A 23702-nucleotide genomic window follows, 5' to 3' on the forward strand; every position below is an offset into this window, starting at 1 on the left:
CAGCTTGAAACAATCATTTCCACTTTGTGATTTTTCAACATGCTCAGCAGCGGGGCAGACCCCAGCACCACTGTTCAGAGGACAAAAAAACAAAACAACAACAACTCAATTTCCCGCAGAACCTTTCTCTGTATTTCAAACCTCCTGGGTTTTAACATAGACTAAAATCATTTTTGCTGTTAGAGAGAGAAAGGGACCAGCCAAGCATTAACATTCCCTATACATAAATTACTCCAGGGTTAGAACAATAAAAAATTGTACAGACTGGGATTACCTAGATTAAGGATATCTGAATTCTTGGTCTGCAGAGTGGTGAATATAGCATAAGGCACCATATCCAGGCCCTATCTTCCTCCCATTGACATTAGTGACAAAACTCCCACTGGGCTCAGTCAGGCTCATACAGGAAAGCTCAGAATCTTGAAATGTAGTTCACTGTTGGTACTGATGGTATTTGCATCAGCTGTGAGAACAGTTCACCTTGAAGGTAAAATAATCAAAGACTGGAAAGAGTGTATGGTTAGGACAGTCTCAGAGCAGCTCTAGAGAACTGCAGACTGCCCACCAGTGGAATGACAGGATTCTGAATACCTTGCTCATTAGCAACAACTTTATTCCTGGGGGAATTCTGCATCAAAAAATTAAAAATTCTGCAGATAATATTTTAAAATTCTGCAGAATTTTGCAGATTTTATTTGTTAAAATAACGGTATATAATCACGCTGGTTTGGTAATATATTTAAACTATAATCCAACGGATGGAGAATAGGAGTGGGGAGTACTGGGGAAAATCCCCAAACCCTCTTGCCCAATAGTAATGCAGCCAGATTTGACCCTTTATTTCTAGGTATTAGTCAACAAATATATGTAGCCATATGCTCAGGGTTACATCATAGGCAACTGAAGAGCAAGTGAGGGATGGGGAATAAAACTCACAATTTATATTAGCTACGGACCTTCTCCAGAAAAGTCAGTAGCAAACAGTTCACGGAGCACATTTTGATAGGATTTTTTTTCAGTCAAAAATTTATGCCAGTTCTAATTAGTAAAGCACCATAAGCATTTATAAGGCCATGCTGTCCTTTACACCACTCAGGCAATGTAAAGGAGCCTTAAAACTTTTACACCTATTTTATACTCCTGTAGGAATTCACAAAGACAATGGGAACAATTCACTAAGCAGCCAGACTGCTACATTCTGCTCTGCCTGAGGGGAGAGAGCCTGCCCCACGCCTATTTCCTCAGAAACACCCCAAAGTCCTGCCCCTCTATGCCAAGCATGCCACAATACCAAGCAAGAGGGAAAGAGTCTCTTTCTCACACACACGACTATCTTACCCCCTCACCCCCAGCAGTAATTTACGTCTCTACTGGCTGCCCAAGGTGCCTGAACCAACCTGCCTGCACTGCCAGGGAGGGGCACATGACCGATCCTGTGGCTTCTCTTTGCTTCCCTAGCAGAAGTCATTTTTCTGTGGGGAAACAAAGCAATCTGCGGGGAACATGAATTCTGTGAACATGCAGGGATACAGAATTCCTCCAGGAGTAAACATCACCACAGGGAAGATTTTCCACTGCCGGGAACCCTGCATACTTTGGGTTATGAGGCCAGAAGAAGAACAAGTAGAAGTAATATCTGAAACACGTTTTTTTTTAAACTAGCCAGGGCTTGGCTACACTGGAGAGTTGCAGCGCTGGTGGTGGGTTTACAGCGCTGCAACTTACTCACAGTCCACACTTGCAAGGCACATACAGAGCTGCATCTCCCTGGCTGCAGCACTGGCTGTACTCCTGCTCTGCCTGGGGTATAACAATTGCAGCGCTGGTGATGCAGCGCTGCTCCGCCAGTGTGGCCACCAAAAGCGCTGTTATTGGCCTCCAGAGGTATTCGGAAGGTATCCCAGAATGCCTGTTCAGCCACTCTATTCATCAGTTCGAACTCTACTGCCCTGGCCTCAGGTGACCCGCCCTTTAAATGCCCCGGGAATTTTAAAAATCCCCTTCCTGTTTACTCAGCCAGGTGTGGAGTGCAATCAGTGAATCTTTCCAGGTGACCATGCCTCCACGCGCCAAATGAGCCCCAGCATGGAGCAAGGGCAAGTTGCTGGACCTCATCAGTGTTTGGGGGGAGGAAGCTGTGCAGTCACAGCTGTGCTCTAGCCGTAGGAATTACGATACCTATGGGCAGATATCAAGGGCCATGCTGGAAAGGGGCCATGACTGGGACGCGGTGCAGTGCTGGGTTAAAGTGAAGGAGCTGCGGAGTGCCTATTGCAAAGCCCGCGAGGGAAACCGCCGCTCCGGCGCTGCCCCCACGACCTGCCGTTTTTACAAGGAGCTGGACGTGATACTTGGGGGTGACCCCACTGCCAATCTGACGACCACGATGGACACTTCAGAGCGGGGGGGAGGATGGCGGAGAGGCGTAGGAGGAGGAGGGGGAGGGGGTAGGAAACCGAGACTGAGGGTACTGGGGTGGGGGGAGACACCCCCGAGTCCCAGGAGGCATGCAGCCAGGAGCTCTTCTCAAGCCAGAAGGAAGGTAGCCAGTCGCAGCAGCCGGTACTTGGTGAAGGACAAGCAGAGGAGCGGGTTACTGGTAAGCAGCTTTTATCTTCAGGATGGAAATGTTTTGGGAGAGGAGGGGGGGGTTAAGGCTGCATGCATGCATGCCTAGATGTGGAATAGCCCATTGATGTGGTCTATCACGTCACGGTAATCGGCCTTGGTAATCTCTTCAAAAGTTGCAGCCAGAGCGTGGGCAATGAGCTTGCGCAAGTTTACAGCGAGAGCCACTGTGGTCCTTGTCCCAGTCAGGCTAACGCGTCCACGCCTCTGTGCCGCGAGGGGTGGGGGGACCATTGCTGCACACAGGCAAGCTGCATAGGGGCCAGGGCAGAATCCAGATTGCTGTAGAAGACTCTCCCGCTCTTCCCAGGTGACCCGCAGCAGCGAGATATCTTCCAGGATAAACTCCTGTGGAAAATGTTGGGAGATTGTTCACTGGAGGTGCTCCCTGCAGCAGTTTGCTTTCCCCAATGCACAGAAACCCCAGCACAGCCCTGAAGCAATCAGTCCCCCTTCCTAGGTGACCCGCAGCAGCAAGATAGCTTCCAGGATTAACTCCTGTGGAAAATGTTGGGAGACTGTTCACTGTAGGTGCTCCCTGCAGCAGTTTGCTTTCCCCAAAGCACAGTACCCTTTACTCACCATATCGTGGCTCCTGTGGGTTATGTGCGCTCTGTTTGGTATGGGAAAAGTATGCTAAATAGAAGACTGTAAACTCCTTCACTGTGTGGGAATAACTATCTGGGTGAGATTATAAACAATGCTGCCTCTGTTAACTGTTGCCATTTTTGCCTTTCGAAAAGTGTCCTTGACTACTTGACTGCCCGTATCATCGACTGCTCAGAGGCTACAAAACCTCAGGAAGAAGCTGCGAAGAAGCAAAGAAGACATGCTGAAAGCAGTTATGGATCACTCTGCCAGAGAGAGTAAAAAACTGCAGGACTGGAGGAAAAAACTGCAGGACTGGAGGGAAAGGGAAAGCAGGATCTGCCAGAGAAACGCAGCGGCTAAGATGAAAAGCACAAAGCAGCTGATAAGCATCCTGGCGTGCCAAGCGGACTCTATCTAGTCACTCGTAGCCCTGCAGGCAGAACACTACCGTGCCCCCCCGCACCCCCTCATCCCAAAGCTCTTTCGCTTGTGCCCCAATGTCAGCTACAAACCCCCTTCCCCAGCATCCAGGTTCTTACCACCACCAGCTGCCCCCAACACCTGTACGTTCACCAACCAACCCTGAGAACTACGACCCTTACCCTCTGCACTCAACCCCCATCACCAAGCAGTATAGGCATCCTGAAGTGCAGCAGTCATTGCACAGCACTCCAGACAGGACATATTCAAACCTGTGACTGCAGAGTTCACCACCCCAGCCCCTTGCCCTTTTAGGTTCCCAAAAAGTTGTGTGTCTGTCAAGAAAGTTATTTTCTTTTCAATAAATGAAATCTTGGCTTTGAAAACAGTCTTTATTACTGCAGAAAGTGAAAGATATTGTAGCCCAGGAAAGAAACAGGCACTGCAAATCATCTTAGGAAACACAGATTCCTACTAACATTGTAACCACTGCACTTCATTCCTGTGCAAGGCACCAAACATTACTGTTGGTTTTCAGCCTCAAATTCCTCCCTCAAGACATCCCTAAGCCTTGTAGCCCTGTGCTGGGCCTCTCTAGTAGCACTGCTCTCTGGCTGTGCAAATTCAGCCTCCAGGCGTTGAACCTCAGAGGTCCATTCCTGACTGAATGTTTCACCCTTGCCTTCACAAATATTATGGAGGATACAGCACATGGATATAGCCGCGGGGATGCTGCTTTCCCCCAAGTCTAGCTTCCCATACAGAGATCGCCAGCACCCTTTTAAACGGCCAAAAGCACACTCCACAGTCATTCGGCACCAGCTCAGCCTGTAGTTGAACCGGTCCTTGCTCCTGTCAAGCTTCCTTGTATACGGTTTCATGTGCCAAGGCATTAACGGGTAATCAGGGTCTCCAAGGATCACAATGGGCATTTCGACGTCCCCTACTGTGATCTTCCGGTCTGGGGAAAAAGTCCCGGCCTGCATCTTCCTGAATAGGCCAGTGTTCCGAAAGATGCGTGCATCATGCACCTTTCCAGGCCAGCCTGTGTTAATGTCAATGAAACGCCCATGGTGATCCACAGGCGCCTGAAGAACCATAGAGAAATACTCCTTCCGATTAATGTCTTGGATGCTAAGTGGGGTGGTGCTAGAATAGGAATAAGCGTCCCATCTATCCCCCCTCCACAGTTAGGGAAACCCATTTGTGCAAAGCCATCCACAATGTCCTGCACGTTCCCCAGAGTCACGGTTCTTCTTAGCAGGATGCGATTAATGGCCCTGCAAACTTGCATCAACACAATTCCAACGGCTGACTTTCCCACTCCAAACTGGCTCACGACCGATCGGTGGCTGTCTGGAGTTGCCAGCTTCCAGACTGCAATAGCCACCCGCTTCTCCACTGACAGGGCAGCTCTCAATTTCGTGTCCTTGAACCGCAGGGTGGGGACGAGCTCAGCGCACAGTCCCATGAAAGTGGCTTTTCTCATCCAAAAGTTCTGCAGCCACTGCTCATCATCCCAGACTTCCATGACGATGTGATCCCACCACTCAGTGCTTGTTTCCCGAGCCCAAAAGCGGCGTTCCACGGTGCTAAGCATTTCCATGAATGCCACAAACAATTTAGTGTCATACGCGTCAGGTGACTCGATATCATCGTCGGACTCCTCACTGTCACTTTGGAGCTGAAGGAATAGCTCAACTGCCAAATGTGATGTGCTGGCGAGACTCATCAGCATACTCCTCAGCAGCTCAGGCTCCATTTCCCACAGAAATCGCACTGCACAGAAACCGTTGGGAGAGTCACAATGGCGCCAAACGTGGATGGAAAAACAGTGACTGCTGGGATGTGAAGCGATGCATCACGGGGTGTTGGGACAGAAAGCGGAATGACCCGCACCCTTCTGTCCCCTTCCCACAACCCACGGCGCCAAAATGGGACGAGGTGCTCTGTGGGATAGCTGCCCACAATGCACCACTTCCAATAGCGCTGCAAATGCGGCCACACTGCAGCGCTGGTAGCTGTCAGAGTGGCCACACTGCAGCGCTTACCCTACACAGCTGTATGAAGACAGCTGTAACTCCCAGCGCTGTACAGCTGCAAGTGTAGCCATACCACTAGATTTCATGTTGATGATGTCCCTTCCCCAAAACAGGAAGATACAGAAAATGAAACCTCCTACTTATTAGACTGTCCTGATTTTTCTTTAAACAAAAAACAATTTCAAACTGAATCTTTCCATTAAATATAGCATTAAAAAATCCTTCAAAAGAAAGGTTACACCAGGTAGAACTTTTCCACCAATTGCACCATTACAGTAACCACTGGCATCTCTGACTACCACAGAAGAGAAGGGAAAAAACCATGACAGCAGCACTCACCACTAGTATCACAAGGAAATTATCTGGGGCACAAGCAGGCATAATTCTAATGCCAAAAGGATGGTGTAACAGTGGCAAACATTTCCAAATTAGGTGTCAAATATTAAGCATCTAAATAAAGGAGCTAATTTTCAAACTATCAACAACTGCTGTTGAAGACAATGAGATTTACTGGTGTTCGAAACCTAAGCGAAACAGCTCCGTTATGTAGGTTTTGAAAATTGGGACCCATGGTTATAGACAAAACCTTCTTTATTGCAACTTCAGTACATATCTGTGATTCTGATCCTTTGTCTGTTCAATTTGTATGAAGTTCTGTATGTCTTGTTTAATAACTGCTATAGGTTATTATAGTCTAATTCTACTCAATTTTGTCAGTCAAATTCAGAACTCCTACAAAAAGTAATTATGGGGAAAAAAAACAAACTACTCAGTTAAAAATACCCTATTACATTGTACTGAAGGACTGCAGGATCACTTGTCTGTGTAATATGCCCAAACACTCATCACTGCTATCCAATGCAAGTAACACAGCTAAAGCAGAAAAGTAATGATTCATTTAAAGGGTCATTTTACTGTACAATATTAAGCAGGTATGATAGCTACCTCAGTAAGAAATGACTTTGTTATGATTTCTGCAGATACAGCAAACAACAAAGGAATTCCTAATAATGAGACACTTTAAAGATTATGCAGTACCAAGAACAGTTTACAGTTAAAAAAACTGTATCAGTGAACGGTGTAATTGCTCTGATGAAAAATTAAAGTGCCATTGTCAGCATCAGAATTTACACCACATTGTGACATATATTGACTGGAAACAAGTCAAAATCATTCAGGATTGCTGCCACTTAAACTGCTATGCAGATATCATTTGCACAGCACTTAGTGTATGCACATGCCAGAGCACTTCATGCAATGTGGTAAAAATAAGCTGAACTCAATAAATGCATCAATATAAGACTCAAAGATGCCAAAGTACTTTGAATCCTCATTTGGCATAAATCCTAATCTTAGAAGGGAGGCACCTGAGAACAAAAACTGATGGATTGTTATGATCAGCTGGGACTGTGATCAACAGATCTTTTGGTTTCCACACATTCTTGATTTTTGTATGAAAATGGTATCTCCTATTAGTTCTCTGTATCATTGCTGAATATTCATTATAAAGGGGAATACAGTTGTCAATTTTCAAAATGTATTGTCAATATCAAACTAAAGAGAGAAAAAAAAACAGGTTTCAAGGAGTTGCTAATGGGACAGACAGCCTCTTGGTTGATCTTGGTATGAATCCAGCTCATATTTGCAGTGCTGAAAGCCATGACTGTCCGATGGCTGATCAGTGGTCTCTGTGATGAGGCTGCATGGACATGGTCTCGGTCCAATTCGTAGTGGATGGGTCCTCATCACAAAAACCAATAGCCACAACTGGCTGCCTCCCTCAGCACAGCAAGTAGGTCTCCTTCCCCGCACCCCCGAGCAAGCAGGTCTCCTTCCCCGCCGTTTGCAGGGGGGTTCGGGGAACGCGAGAGCAAACCGCGGGGAAGGAGATCTGCTTGCTCGGGGGTTCGGGGAATGCGAGAGCAAACCGCGGGGAAGGAGATCTGCTTGTTCGGGGGTTCGGGGAACGCGAGAGCAAACCGCGGGGAAGGAGATCTGCTTGCTCGGGGGTTCGGGGAATGCGAGAGCAAACCGCGGGGAAGGAGATCTGCTTGCTCGGGGGTTCGGGGAACGCGAGAGCAAACCGCGGGGAAGCAGGTCTCCTTCCCCGGTTTGCTCTCGCGTTCCCCGAACCCCCGTGCAAGCAGGTCTCCTTCCCCGCACCCCCGAGCAAGCAGGTCTCCTTCCCCGCCGTTTGCAGTGGGGTTCGGGGAATGCGAGAGCAAACCGCGGGGAAGGAGATCTGCTTGCTCGGGGGTTCGGGGAACGCGAGAGCAAACCGCTGGGAAGCCAAAGTCTAAATGAGGATGGAGAGTGAACTACCCTTTCATATTAGAGGTCTTGCAGGTCATATTGGGACACATTTGTGGGACAGGGAAAGGGAAGTTTGCACTGCGGCTTCCCATCCTGTGCATGAACAGAAAGTCTCAGTCTCCAAGACTGATACCTTTCATGAATACTAAATTAAAGAGAAAACTCTCTCTCTCTATATATATATATATAAAATCTGAACTAAGTAGTGTTTTAATAGATATATTTAATATATATATTTACATATTGCATATACTATATATTTTTAAAAAACTACCTCTGATCAGATTACTTTAGAGTATTTTTGTACTTCTTTTGGTGTGCTTTTATATTGTCAAAATGGTTTACAGGATCTTTTATTAAATGCAATCAAAATTTCACTCAGGGACGCAGACTAAGTTGCAGTTAAGATCATATTTTTACAATTAAGTAATAAAAACAAGTTACTCAATTATGCCAACTCTCATGATTTGATCATGAATCTGATGATTTTTGCCATTTTTCTTAAAGTCCTATTTCCTGAAATCAAGTGATCATGTCAGAATCTTAGCCTTCATTTAAAAAAAAGAAAGAAAAAGAAGAAAGTTTCTAGTCTTCATGGCTGAGGGGAAAAGTTAGAAAACATACATCCTAAAGACTCAAAAGCTAGAAGGCAAATAAAAAGAATCCAATACTTAACATCTTAAAAGTAAAATCTCAGGGGATGAAATCCTGGTCCCATTCAACTTCAAAAGGACAGGATTTCACCCATGATTTTTAAGCTAATGTCATGATTTTTTGGAGCCCAACTCATTTGAACACTTAGGGCTGGCAATACTGTTATATAATGTCTGATTGTGATCTAAAGAACTCCCCAATGCCAAGTGGCACAGGGTTCACTGATCTGCAACTGTATCTTCTGACAGGTCTGACGAACTAACCACATCTAACACATTGTTTTCATAGTAGATATCCAAAGAGTGTCAAGAAAAGTTTCTAATAAAAACTTATAAGTCATTCTGATCTTAATTGTTATGAGATGTATGGATGGATGTTATTTAAGGAGTTGTGTGTATGTACACCGGAAAAAGTGTTTTAAAGTCTGAATCAAAGCAGGGTTGTCAAGCAGGTTTTGACTAGACAAAGGATGCATATTCACCTGCCTGCCTCAGGTCACAGGTAAAATAGGTATTGTAAGCCAACATAATGGAAGACCATGACAATGTCAACATGAGGATGTAAAGGCAACATGGAGCCAGCACACCAACTAATAAACCATCCTGACTCTGTGGACAAAACAATGAACTTTGGGGATACAAGGAGAAGACAAAATACATCTTGATCCTTCACTGAGGAAGCAAACAGAACAGCGTTTTCTGCATTCATGAAAGGGGGATCTCAGCCATGTTGATTGGAGAAGCTGGGAGATAGTTTATCTCATCTAAAGCAACTTTAGAAAAAAGGTTTATTCTGTTAAAGTTAAGTTTAGACTCTAGGAACAGTGTTATACTTTTTGTTTTATATGTAACCATTTCTGTTTCCATTTCTATCCTTCCTATCTCTCAAATCTTAGCCTTTGATAATAAACTGATGATTGTTTTCACTATAAATATATCTCCCTGCTGTGATGTTATATTGGTGCTGATCCTCATTTGACTCGTAGAAGCTGGTGTGTTCACTATTCCTTTGGGAACAGCTTATCTGGTAATTTCTGTGAGTGTCCAGTCATCATGCAGGAATTTGGGGATTTGGTTGCATCTATTGTTAACATGCAAAGCAAAGTAAGGTCTGGCACAGTCCTGAGGAGACTGTTAGGATGAAAGCCAACTGACTGCTGGTATCATGGAGCTCCCAGTTCAGCCCAAGCAAAACTTCCTCTCATGAAAGGCAGGTGAGTGATAAGGTGACTCAACAGTTCTGGGCACATTGAGGAAACATCATACCAATCAACTACTTATCTGCAACCTACTTTTTGACTGACACTCCATTACCTGTCAAGACCAAAATGTTCAAGAGTGGTCACCTTTTTTGGATGCCTGAGTTTGTGAGCACCCCATTTGAGACTCCTAGACCCTGATTTGCAGAAGTGCTGAGCACCCAGAATATCAGAGGGCGAGTGCCCCAAAATTGAGGCATCCAAAAAAATTACACACTTTCAAACATTTTAGCCTGAGAGATAGAGCTGTTTGCTTTTTGGATTTGTGATCACTATTTTCTAGTTCAGTTTGCAGTGTCAGCAATTCAAGAACATTCTGGCTTTTACTTTAAAATGATATTGGCAATAATACTACAAACATTGATGGGGTTTACATATGAAATACTTCACTTTTATATTTAAAATGAGGTAACTGCCAGAAAACTTCTGCAGTAAAACTGACATTTTAATGCAGAAGTTTTCTGGCAATTACCTCATTTTAAATATAAAAGTGAGATTCCCCTTTTTATGAACATAAGATGTTTTATGTCATTTTTATTATTTGACAATGTCAGACAACATATAGCTTGCTCAATAAATATGAGCAACCATTTTCTGGTATTCAAAGCCATATGCCCCTGTCAACTAATGAATATTCCTAATTTTAGGGAATCGATCAACTTTTTATATTAAGGGAGTGCACTGAAGGATTCATGTTGTAAAATACAGACTCTGAAGTTACATAAGTACATAATTATACATATTTATTATAGCCTTCAATGGCCAGTCACAGTCTGATTGGCTGAGACAGGCTTATGTGACTAAGGTAAGATTACGTACTATTGCCCGCATAGCTTTAAATTATATTTGACGCTAAAAATATGGACCATCGATCCAATGATGGAGGTTGAGTCAAATGATCTGGAGGAGAAAAGTCTCAGTACAGGATTGCTTTGATATTGCAGGGCATTGCCAGCAAAAACAAAATCCTGTAACTTAGACATACATACTTATTCCACCATCCTTATAGTTCCTTGAAGCTGCTTTTAGACATGATTCCTGTCTCAGCTGGATTTCACATATACCTTTCGAGCTCCGAGTCTGAGTTTGTGTATGGACGGAGGGAGAGAGATTAGATACATTACCTTGGCAAAAAAAGTTCATTCGCTCACTCAACCAGGGCGTGTATCTTTTGTTTCTCTTTGTTATAAGTAAAATATCACTATGATATTCATTATCACCAGTTATCCTGGGAAAGGCTAGAGAAGTATATCTCATGCCTGTGATAGTAAATTTTCTGACAGTTTTTCAAGGCTAAAATGGACAGTATTCCCCATCATCCCAAATCTGGAACATGAAATACAGTATGGAAAATGTTATATGCAATGTGCTCCACGATCAGATTGCCTGAAAGAGTAAATCACATCATGTGCAGTGAATAGAGGGGTGGGCCATTGGCATAGAGCCTGCTGGTCTTAGGACATTTTGCAGTTTACCAAAAGGCTGCAAAACTATAATAAACGTGATCAAGTGGACAAGACAGAGGACATGAAGATATCCATGGTGACCAGGGCTTGATTGACAGCCATACATAAAGCACCATCCACTATCAATAAGCAACACAGCATGGCAAAAGAAGATGTGCCCCACATGTAGGTAGTAAGCAGTTCCAGGAGTGGCCTCAGAGAGCTGGTAATATACCAGTGGGTTTGGGGAGATGCTGTAGAATGAACTGAAAATGAATTTGACTCCACTGGCACTGGTGCTGTGTGGCAGGAGATGCATATCACAACAGCATTCTGAGGGGCAAAATGGAGAATATGTGGGTGTTCAGAGGTTAGGCAAGGAAGCAGTTGATCCATACAGTCAACCAACTGGAGCAAAAACAACAGTCATATCATAAATAGCCACAGGCATGTAGGATTAACAGAAGTGTTTATTTGAAGACAATGAAGCTAAAGAAAGGGCTATCCACAGGTACAAATCACACAGTACCATAACCAGAGCTGGGTGTGCCCTTGGCAGTGATTAAAAAAGGAATTTTTTAAAAAACTCAAAACATAATTAACCTGTGGAACTCACTGCCACTTTATATAATTGGGGCAAAGAGATTACTAGTGTTCAGAAAGGGATTAGACATTTGTAAAAAATAACAGGAATATATGCTATTAAAATAGATAAGGATACAAATTATCAAAGAATAAGCCAACCACTAACTGCCTCAGTTGAGGAAGTAACTTTTTACATGGACATATTGTTTATTATGGGGCTTTGTACCTTCCTCTAAAGCATTTGGTACTGGACACTGTAGGACACAGGATATTGGACTGTTGTCCTGAACCAGCATGGCAATCCTTATGATCCTAATAAGGATACAATGTATATTAACTCCTCGCTTAACGTTGCAGTTGTGTTCCTGAAAAATGCAACTTTAAGCGAAACGATGTTAAGCGAATCCAATTTCCCCATAAGTATTAATGTAAATGGGGGGGGGGGTTAGGTTCCAGGGAAATTTTTTTCACCAGAAAAAAAGCTATTTTATATATATATATAAAATTACACACACACACAGAGTATAAGTTTTAAACAAATAATTTAATACTGTACACAGCAATGATGATTGTGAAGCTTGGTTGAGGTGGTGAAGTCAGAGGGTGGAAGAGAGTGGGATGTTTCCCAGGGAATGCCTTACTGCTAAATGATGAACTAGCATTCGGCTGAGCCCTCAAGGGTTAACACATTGTAGCTAATGTAGACTCACACTCTGCGAGGCAGCATAACTGGAGGAAGGGAAGATAGCACGGCAGACAGAGACATAGAGACACACACTCTGTGTGTGGGTGAGAGAGAGAGAGATGCACAAATGATGTTATAAGGGAGCATCACACAACTTTAAATTAGCATGTTCCCTATTGATCAGCAACGTTACAACAAAACAATGTTAACCAGGACGACTTTAAGTGAGGAGTTACTGTAGTAACAATACCAAAACAATCAACCACAACACGTAAAGTTACATACCTTCAGAAAATAACATTCTATAAGCAATGCCCATGCAGCAAACATGCCATGGAACCAGCAGCAATGCCCAGCATAACCAACAACTGTTCCCGCCACATTATCCAAATGGATAGCCACTCTCCCCGATGTGAGAGAGGCCAAGCATGATGAAAGCTCCACTGGATACATAGCAATAGTAAGACACACATAGTAGCACTGATAAAGTCACCAGCAGACATGCATCCCACACAGTTGATTAGGGAACCACACACAAGCAACAGAGAAGACAGAATTGCATCCAGTAATTTTCCCTGTGGAAATGAGAACATCCAGTGGCTGTTGCTTTATTCACTGCTTGTGTGTCCAGCACTTGTTTTTGGGGGAGGGGAGGGGAGGGGAGGAGAGGGAAGGATAAACTTCAAGGGCGCTTTCCAGAACACACTCTTGTTCCTTAGGCTATTCCTCTTTTAGGATTGATCCTACACTCACTGAAGTCTATGGCAAAGCTCCCATTGACTTTAATGGTGTAGAATTAGGGCCTTACTATGTCATCCTTTCCTTTGCACTCAGGGGTAGCACATAACCCCAGGGCTTTGCGTGTATACTCTATTCCTCTCACTTACACCACCCTTTCACACAATTTGCCCCATCTCCCATCCTTTGTGAGGTGTGCAGTTCTGCACACATTGTCTAAGCTATTAAATTAATCTATCCCTTTTTACAGGGACTATTGAGTATGAAAGATGAGTGTGGTTCAAAGTTGATAAGAGATTACAATTGTCCTGAGGCAGGTCAAAAATTATGGAATATCCACTTGAATAGTCAACCTCCCAAATGAAAAAGCTAATATAAATGAATGGGCATTATGCAAACAAGCGGAATATATTTGTGCTAGTATATATATACACTTTATGCTAGCAGATGAAAGTCCATGCTGTTGCACAGGTGTAATTCATAAAGTTGTGTAAAAAAAGCCAAAAATGGCTGAGAACTTAAAACTGAACAGTAACAGCCCAAGAATCTCAGTGATGATTGAATCATGGTGATATTCTAAACACAACGAGTTGTCCTCTATGCTTGTAGCAATTTCCATTGATTAACTCTGACTGTACAGACCTTCTAGACTTCACAGGGATGTTTTGGGTTATTGCGTCTGCTGCATGTGTTGACTTGTGTCTGGGGGGGGTTGTGCTGGGAGATTTGTGTAGGTGGCATTTGGATGTGGCAGCTGGGCCAGGTTATCCATCATCTGGGCAGTCTCTCATACACCCAATGAAATGGTTGCATGTAAATTTGCTGCAGAATAACACTTGTGATTGGTTAAATTACCTCTGATATCACAATGGTCTAGGACTCTGGGCACACATAGATACATGCCTTACTGTAGCTGAAAAACGCATGGGGTAATTCGTAAAATCAAAATGGCTGAGAACTTAAAAGTTGGACAGTAAATGATGGTGAATCAAAGCGAGGGTTCAGCCTGGTGATGTTCAGAACAAAAGCTGCTCTTAACCATGCTTGTAGTTGTTTCCATTGCTTCACACTGACTGTACAGACATAATAGGCTCCAGAGTGACACACGGAGTAACAATCCTGGATTTTTATTATATGGATTATAGTTATGCTGCTCCAGGTCAGGCCTCTTGTGCTAGATGCTGTACATCTTGGCGAGTTTAATCCACAAATGGCTATCATTGTAAATTCTTCAGGACAGGGACTGGGACTATATATATATATAATCTGTGTTTGTACAGCATGTAGTAGAAGAGACCTGGTCAGCACTACTTTAATACAATTAATGCACACACACATGGATTGAGAGAAGAAGAAAAAAATAGGCTTGTGTTGCATTTAATTTCCAACTCACCTTTTCATCCAAATATTGTTGATTTAGAGACTGCTCTTTGGGGCAGAAAATTTTTTTTTGTGTTTGTAAAGCACTTACTATTTACACAGCACCCAAACTCTGCTAGTAATGAAATTATTGATAATGATTTTTTCTTAGATTGAAATGAGATAAAACATTTCACTTAGCAAATATATAAGTGCTCACCTTAACATGAATACATATTTATAACAAAAGCACACACTTCAGTATCAAATTACTAATTTCCATTTGCAGTAATGAGATTTCTCAGCTCCATGACATCTGCATACTTCCAAAGCAACATCTGGAAGAGACTTTTCCATTTTTGACCCTTTTTAACCTAAGCGGAAATTGAAAAGAAATGTCCTCACTACAGCAGTGAAGCTGCTATATTAACTGTTTTTGTTCCTAGTCCAACAAGTGGCACACATTTGCACATACATTATAATAATGTTTTATTTCCCACACTGAGCAATTGCTATAGCATTTCCTTTATTTTTTCAAATGACCCTTACAGTCATATAATAAAACCACTTTGTCTAGTATTTCTTTACACATAGGCATTATATTGCTGTGTGCTAATTCAGCAGGAGGGGAGAGGTATTTTCCTAAGATCAGAGAGTGAAAACATATTTGCTAAAGAGCATTTATTTCCTTCCTTCCTTGTTGCTGTGAGATGCACAAGTGCAGCCAATTAGTCTTAGTTTTCAAGATCTAGACCAGTATACATTTGTGAAACTCTTGGAGGGTGAGAGCTTTAAGTGATTTTATGGTCTGCAATCAATATATACTGGTTGTCATAATATATTTAAAGTAATGCACATTTCCAGGCAATATCTATAGAACAGGGGAGACCATCCATTCTCTGGCTGGGAAGTTATTGAATGTCTACAGCCAGAGGGGGATGGGGATGGGAAATTCCATAGTTTCCTAACCCTTTCAAATAAATAACTGATCTATGCAACAATTAGCTTATGCAGCACGGGGTACTTATTGAACACACCGACGCAGACCCAAACAACACTGAACACATCAGCTCCAAAGCCCAAACAAGTGCTAGCATCTAAAGCATCCTTTGTTGTATCTATAACAGCCATCTGCCAGGCAAGCGTTGCATACAGAGTTAACTCGCTCTGCAGCACCTATAGGCAAGCGGGGCAGGTATGATGACCGTACCTGAGATTGCTGATGGAGATGCGCTGCTGTCGCTTCCCTGGGGCCTGGCAGCATCCTTCGCTGCTCCATCGATCGAACGGACACCAACCGGGAGGAGAGGCGTGTGCGCTGGAGGGAAGGGGCAGGGGCGGGCGGTAGCCAGGCACTAGGCCAAGATGCCTAACGTCTTCTTCCCGCTGCTCAGTCAGGCAGCTGCTGCTGCTGCCCGGATCCCCAGCGCGGCGGCTGCAGGAGCAAGACAGCAACGGCTGTTCCTCCGTTCACCTTCCAGCAGCAGCAGCGGCAGCAGCTGATGCTAACGCAGGAGCACCGCCCGCAGACGCCCCCTAGCGCCGTATCCCAGCCGCGGGCCAGGCAGCCGGGGGGTGCGCGCTGTCGGTTGCACAGTCAGCCCAGCCCTCGCCCGGAGTTCCCGGGGAGAGCCCCGGGAGATGAGAGGAGAGGGGGCGGGGCGCTGGGAGCAGGAGATGGAACCTGCCCCGGGCTCGCCTAGTAGCGTGTCACGCGCCCGCCCAGACCGGCCTCAGGGCCGTGCAAAGGGCGGATGGGCGTCTAGCCGTGGTGGAGGGTTGGGGTGGGTGGGTTCGCGGTGCAAGAAGCGGAGGGGTGGGAAGGGGGAGGGTCTCTGGGCAGTGGGTATTTCACCGCGTAAAGCAGATGTTTAAAAATGTCGATAATAAATAGCAGATGTGGATGCAGATTCCCAGCTCCTCAAAGGTGGGGAGTTGGTCCCACCCAAGAAAAACAGGCAAGCTATAAATCCCTCAGAGTCCTGGGTTTTCAAAACCTGCTGGGGATATTGATTCAGAGGCATCCTGCTTAAAACTGCACTTAGGCTAACAGTCAGGTTGACTTTTCCTCCAAGGAGCCAACCCCCTTTCAAAGGTGGACAAATATTATTGTTCTTCTCATTTTACAGACAGGGACACTGAGGCACAGGGCAGTGCTATGACATGACCAAGACAAAGCTGGACGTAATGCCCAGAAGCCTGGTTTCCCAGTCCCCTGCTCTATTTGAAAGACACAAAATGGAAGTGTCCATGTGACAACGATGGGTTTTAAAAGGTGCTTGCAAGCAACAGAGCTCAGTCTGCAGCAGACAACCATTAAAGCCAATGTGGGGTGAAAGGAAGGTAAACTGTAATGGTGATTATCCCACATCTGCAAGCTGGGGTCAGGTCCATGATCCCAGGGGTGATGTGAGCAGAGGGGTGCCAAACTTGCAGATTTCAGTTCATGGAGAAGTGGCTGTGGAGTGAACACTGTCAGTTTGCTGGGAAGCTTAAATACAAGGGACTCAAGGCTCAGGGGGACCCTTAGTTCTATATCCTCTTTCCCCTCAGCAGCCCTAGCAGTACCTCCTTACCACTGCCGCCTTCAAGGAGAACAGGGAGGCCTCCTCCCTGGGTCTTCAGGGTCTAGGAAGGAAGTGGGAGAGGGGGTAGTGGTTGTGTTCCTCCACCTTGTATCTTCTGCTAGTGTCAGCCAGACAGAGCAATGTCTTCCTCCATGCACATGAGTTTTTGGGGAGTAGGGGGATGAGAAAATGGCCTTACCTCCCCTTGTTCCTATACATACACTCTCTCCCTCCCCCATTGCACTGCTACACTACACTAAGTCTAGGGGGGAACAACTAGAATATAGCTGTCAGGAATCCCCAGGGGTTCCCACAGTTTACTTAATGTAGCAACAACTACAAGAGGAGATTGCCTTCCTCTCCTGCTGCCCTTTGAGAGATCCAGGGGAGATAGGGTTTTCCAGGGTAGGGAGACCAGATAGCAAGTATAAAAAATCAGGATGGGGTGGGGTAATAGGTGCCTATATAAGAAAAAGCCCCCAAAATTGGGACTGTCCCTATAAAATCAGGACATCTGGTCACCCTATTTCAGGGGGAGGGGCAGGAAGCAGCCTGGGTAGGTAGGGGAGGGGCATAACTGAAACTACAGTGAGAGGGAAAGGGGGAATGGGTCCCTATGTGAAATCCGTTTCGTACATGTAAAATATCAATCTTAACACAGTATTAGTTACTTCACTGTCCAATAATGTACATGGGGCAAAATGCACTCTGGGAGCTGCCATCTGTAAAAGTATTGGCAGTATTGCCAACCTCAGGCATTCAAAAGCCAGGAGCCAGCCCCCCTCCCTCCCAATTATTAGGGGAGGGGTCTTCTTGTTTGCCTTCAAGCTTTTCTCCATAATTACGAAGGCAAGAAACTTACTTATTCCTATTAAATGAAAGCTGAAATTCTCACAAATTAACATGACTCCAGAAGCTGGGATTTTAAGAAAACCACCAGATAGCACAAGACTTGTGATAAAATTTGCAAGAGATGGCAATAATATAGCAAATCTCATACCAAAGCACTTAATAAACCATATATACACGACACTATTGAAATGCAGCTACTTTTGGAGTAAAGCATGGTAGCCATCTTGCACACAGTACCCTGCAGAAAAGAGTTGTGGTAAGAGAAATCTTACCCAAGGACACCAGGGTAAACTTTGTTCACCAAAGCAGACAGGACTTTGATTTTAAGGTCACATCCAGACACCATAGAGACAGTAAACTGCGTGCAAAACACACACACATAGATAGCTAGATAATGTGCATATGCATACCTAAAAAGGATGAAGGTTCAAGCTGACCCTGGTGGGATTTGAAGTTTTGCTTCAACAGAAGATGGAATGCAGATACAAGAGGGTTAAAATTTAGTATTATGATGATCAGCACCAGTAATACTCTGGTCCTTGACAAGCTTCAACTTGGTTATTTTATCCTACATAGGATTAACGTAAGAAGAGTTTTATCTTTCCACAGACTTGACTGGACCCAGGCTCTGCAGCTGCAGATAAAATAGCAGGAAGCACACGCAGCAAAAATCTTAAGGTACTGAGCCTCTGAGTTTTAAGCCTGTAATAATGATTCAGATTTATGAATTTGGAATAGGAGTAATGGATCAGACAGCATCTGACTGAAATTCCCAAGGTGGCTGTGGGGAAAGAGGGAGATATTAGCCTAACTTTGTCACAGATTGAAAAGAAATGGACATGACCACCTGGAAAGGTGCCAGGGAGCCAAATCCAATATCTCCAGCTGAGCCTACCAGGACAAGAGAGAGCTTGGGAGCCAGTTAGGATCCTACCTAACACAACTTGGAGGTCACATATATTGCTGCTCAAGGTCCAACACTTTTGAAGACCAGTCTGTCAGTGTATGACTTCCAGCATGCACTTACAACCCCCTGCACCCTGGAAATATGAACTTGGGGCCCAAATCTTTCTAGTCCTCAAGGATGACCCCCCGCCCCTGGTCCAAACCTCCTCCACCAGCTGCCAAAATTCTCCCATCTCCAGTGATTAGAGACTGTTCCCGCCCAGGTGACAAATCCCTGTGTCCTAGGGATAAGTGCCTCCAACTAATACCTATGTAAAAATCACTATTTTTTTGTTTTATGGAGTTTCTCACTAAAATAGTCACCATTTTTTCATGAGATTTCACACTCCTTAAATGTTGCTTCATTTGCATTTTCAGCTCAATGGCTATGGCATGTTTGCATTCAAAGTCTGCAGTAATGTGAATTTTCACTCCAAAACAGTTGGCTCATTTTCATTCTTAAACAGGCCCATTTCTGCTCAATACCAGGTCCCACAGAAAACAGACCTGGTTTTGCTCAAATAAATCCACCTACCTTAACATTTTAAGCAAGCAGCTTCACTTTCAAGTAACACAGTGCAAAGAGATTTGAAATTCAAGTATTTAATTATAAATATATTGTATAACTCTGCTCCAACCCACCTACCTGCCAAACCCTCTCTTCTACTTCCCAAGCTCTATTCTGCCTAGTTCTAAAGCTATAGTTTCTCTAAGGCACCTATAACTGGCTCACTGTTATGTAAGTACTGTATTCCAGTTAAAAAGAGTGCCCTAAAAAGCAAACAAATTTTCATCTTTCAGTGTCCAGGAAATTGTTTTCTGCCTTTTTTCTTCCTTTCTACCTACTCCCTTTCTGTTTTCCCAACTGTATGCTGGTCCTGGGAAGATGCCATTTCCTGGGCCTTCATATCTACTTTTCCAGAGGACCAACTAAGGCTAGTGCCTGATTTGTGAGACAGTCAGGAATACAAGTCTCCAAACTGCAATACTGAATTATTGTTAAAAACATCTGAGTGGGGCCTAAGGGGATTAACCAATTAGCATTCACAGAAATAAAATTACAAGCAATATAAAATATGTTGCACTGCTGGTTTTGTTTCCTAGTTCTGCGATTCTCTGTATTGGCTGTCTAGGTCAGTGTTTTTCAGACGTCAGCTTGACAGCCCCTTTTTCCAAGTAAAAAATTATCATGACCCCCTTACATTTACTGTAAAAGTAAGAATTTTTTTTTTTTAATCCCTGATCAGCCTATATAATGTGTAAAAGATAAAGGTGCACGTGTGTGTATGGAATGAGATTTTCTTGGCTTTAGATTGTAACATTTTCAGTGCCTCTTGACCCTCCTGAGTGCCTTGGCAGGGGAAAAAGGTGTTGCTACACATTGATGGAGAAACACTGGTCTGGTTGCTTTACATAGTTACGGAAACCTGACTTTACCACCTGAAACAGCTTGGTGCACTCTCTAATAAATGTGACAGACATATTTGCACAAAACCTGCCTTGTTGCGTGAGTAGATTTTCACTTATATGCTCAACCACTTTCTGGATGGCCACACTAAGCTGTGCTTAGTGCTCCCGAGACATCCACAGGGTTAGAGGGACAAACTCTCTGCTCATCCTTCAAGGGGGCAAATCCCACTCTCCTAATGAAACAATAATGAAGCAAATTCCCAAGTTTCCTGCTGCTACGTGTTCTCTTTCTCCAAAGAGGATAATCTGGTTCAATGTGTTTAATTGTTCAACAAAGCGTCCCCCCCCATGGCCCCATTACAGGAACAAGTTGCAGCTGGTCACATTCAGACTCAAAGGGGTCAGAGAAAACAGTCCTGACTGCAGAGATCCAATGCCAGCAGTTATTGCCCAGTCAAAATTTGTAGCTCCAGAAATGCTGTGCAATGGAAGAACAGGACGGAAAGCAGTTTTGACGAAGATGGTGGAAGTTGGGTTGACATTCCCTGGCTGACCAAAGTCCTGCCTTTCATAACCATGCTGAAATAAGAGGATCTGTATGCAGTAAGAGTAGCTGAGGACTGCTAGAGCTTCAAAATGTAAAATTCCATGTGAAGTTGGTCAGATTACACAGTCCTCCACAATGAATTACTTAATTTAATCAGTATATGACATCAGTACAGTTCAGTCTCCAAAACATTCAGAGTTACTCTGGAAGCTTGGTTCTAATGTGCACCTCTCATCACAACTAAGTGGTACTCTGGCACTGCTGAGCTGTATTGCTTTTATTTAGGGAAAATTTGATTTTTTTCCTAACAGGTTATGATTCTTATAATGGAGAAGGAAGTTTGGGGCGTATCCGGTATCTCAGTTTGTGAGATCTGACAGTTTGACTACTTAGAGGTGTTTTATTTTTGTTAGATTGTTCAATTTCTATTTAATTAATTTTAAGAACCCCATATTTCAAAAATGATGGTAAATTCTCTGCATTATGTATAATCTGTTGGGTTCAGCCAGGAGAGGTGCCTATGAGCTTTATGGGGAGGATTTTGGGGGGTTCATTTTTATGTTATATGATGTAGTCTCATTTTGACTTTCCAGTGATTGGGGAAACTTTTGAAAGCCAATGGCAGTATTTCAGGTGGTCTATTTTGTCTTTTTCAAGCTTGCCTTGTTTTGATTGCTTGCTGCTCTGCTTCCAAGTAGGTTAGAATGACATAGTACATTCCTTCCTTCCATAAAATCATACTATCCTTCATCAAGGCAGATAGATTATAAATTTTTTTTTTTGCCTTAGTCAAATTAATTGGTGTGATGCTGTATAAAGAGGAAGATAACTAATGACCCTAATACAGGTCATCACTGTTACAAAATTGCAATAAATCTTGTACAAAGTATGTCATGTATCAATGGAAAGTATTATTATCCTGTTTAAATCCATGTATCATCACTGTATCTGAAGTTACAAATATATCTTGTATCTCAAACATGCCCAAAGACAGATTTGCATCAATGCTAGCCAGCCTGCTTAATGGTCCATTAAGGACATGTGATCTAAGACTCCATCTTTTGCCAGTAACATTTATACATTTAGGCCAAGAGCATGGAAACGAGACTGTGACATCACTTCTTTGTCTTCAATCCTGCTCCATATCTCTCGATATGATTTCTAACAAAGGAGAGCTTTGAACAATGGACTGATGACCCCCAATCGAATGGGTGAACGAGACTTATTACAAACTATCAGATTTATCACTGTTATCCTGACCTGCAAAGTTTTAAGGCTAAGATTTTGTCAGATACTTTTACTAGAAGTCACGGACAAGTCACAGGCAAGAAAGAAAAATTCACAGAAGCCTGTGACCTGTCCGTGAGTTTTACTAAAAATATCCATAACAAAATGGGGAGATATGGGGTTCTCACATCCTCTGTAGCAGCTGGGCAGCTGCAGAGGCCCCGACTCAATGCTCCGGGGGCCCCCACCACCCATGGGGGCTTAGAGCTCAAGGGTCCCCCACTCCCCAAGGGGGCCCAAAGCTGCAAGGTCCCTCCCAGCCACCTGCGGCAGCTCAGGCAGAAGGGGGACCCCACAGTTCCCAGCCTCTACAGGTGGGGAGGGGGATCCTGAAGTCACTGAGGTCTTTGGACGTCATGGATTACATGACAAAATCATAGCCTTAACTGTAGTGTATATAATTCCTTAAAATGGTCATCTTCACCGTGACTGTTTCTCCCCCTAGGCTCCCCTTAAGCTACAACGTGGTCACCTAACATGGTTTCGAGCATGTTAGGCCTGGTCTGCGCTAAGAAATTAGGGCAGTTTAGCTACATCACTCACCTTCTTTCGGTATTAAGAGTCTGATTCTTTAAGGTGATGGGCACCTACAGCTCCTCTGGAGTCAATGGAAGATGCAAATACTGAGGATATTAGGCCCTGCTCCTTTCAGGGTATGTCTACGTTACAATTAGCTACGTACTGCTGGCCCCATGCCAGCTGACGCAGGCTCTTGGGGCTCAGGCTAAGGGGCTATTTACCTGATGTGCCTCACAGGATCCTAGAGCCCAGGCTCCAGGCCCAGGCTGAACATCTACATGGTTAAACAGCCCCTTAGCCCAAGCCCCACAAGCCCGAGTCAGCTGTCACTAGCCAGCCGTGGGTGTCTAACTGCCATGCAGACATACCCTCAAAGCTCATGGATGAGCCTCACAGAAACAGAATCTGGATCCTGAACATTAAGCAGAGCAGAGACTAAGGCCCCAATCCTGCAAACACTTACACCTGTGTTTCATCTAAGCATATGACTAATCCTACTGATTTTAGTGGGACTATGCATGTGCTTACACAAAAAGACATACAGATTTTTCAAGTATTTGGTTGCCTAAAGATGCAGATAGGCACGCAGGTGCTGTTGAAAATCCTGTGAGGTGCCTAACTCCCTGTCTACACTTATAGGCACTAAATAGCTTTGAAAATCTGGCCCTTGCTTCTTGTCCCCTCACGGTACGGAACACTAATTTAGACTCCCTTACATCCCCTTTTCTGAGATGTTGCAGGTATTTGCCACCTCCGAAGTTTCCCTCATCTTTGGAACAATGTACATTACTCACAAGTTCAGCTAAACTGATTTAATAAAAGGCTTCTATATCTATTTAATAAAAGGCTATATCCAT

The 23702-nt window shown here is 44.0% G+C and overlaps 1 protein-coding gene across 4 annotated transcripts in view; it reads right to left on the reverse strand.

Moving 5' to 3' along the window:
- KIAA0319 (KIAA0319 ortholog) overlaps nucleotides 1–16206 on the reverse strand; it is an 86029-nt gene extending 69823 nt beyond the window's left edge. For all 4 annotated transcript variants that reach the window (XM_030552544.1, XM_030552543.1, XM_030552542.1 and 1 more), the window contains exon 1: nucleotides 15929–16206. The gene's annotated coding sequence lies outside the window, so the exon portion shown is untranslated. The remainder of the gene's footprint in view (nucleotides 1–15928) is intronic.
- Between the last annotated feature and the right edge of the window lie 7496 nt (nucleotides 16207–23702).

This window comes from Gopherus evgoodei, chromosome 2 (assembly GCF_007399415.2).
Source record: "Gopherus evgoodei ecotype Sinaloan lineage chromosome 2, rGopEvg1_v1.p, whole genome shotgun sequence".
Taxonomy (NCBI): Eukaryota; Metazoa; Chordata; order Testudines; family Testudinidae; genus Gopherus; species Gopherus evgoodei.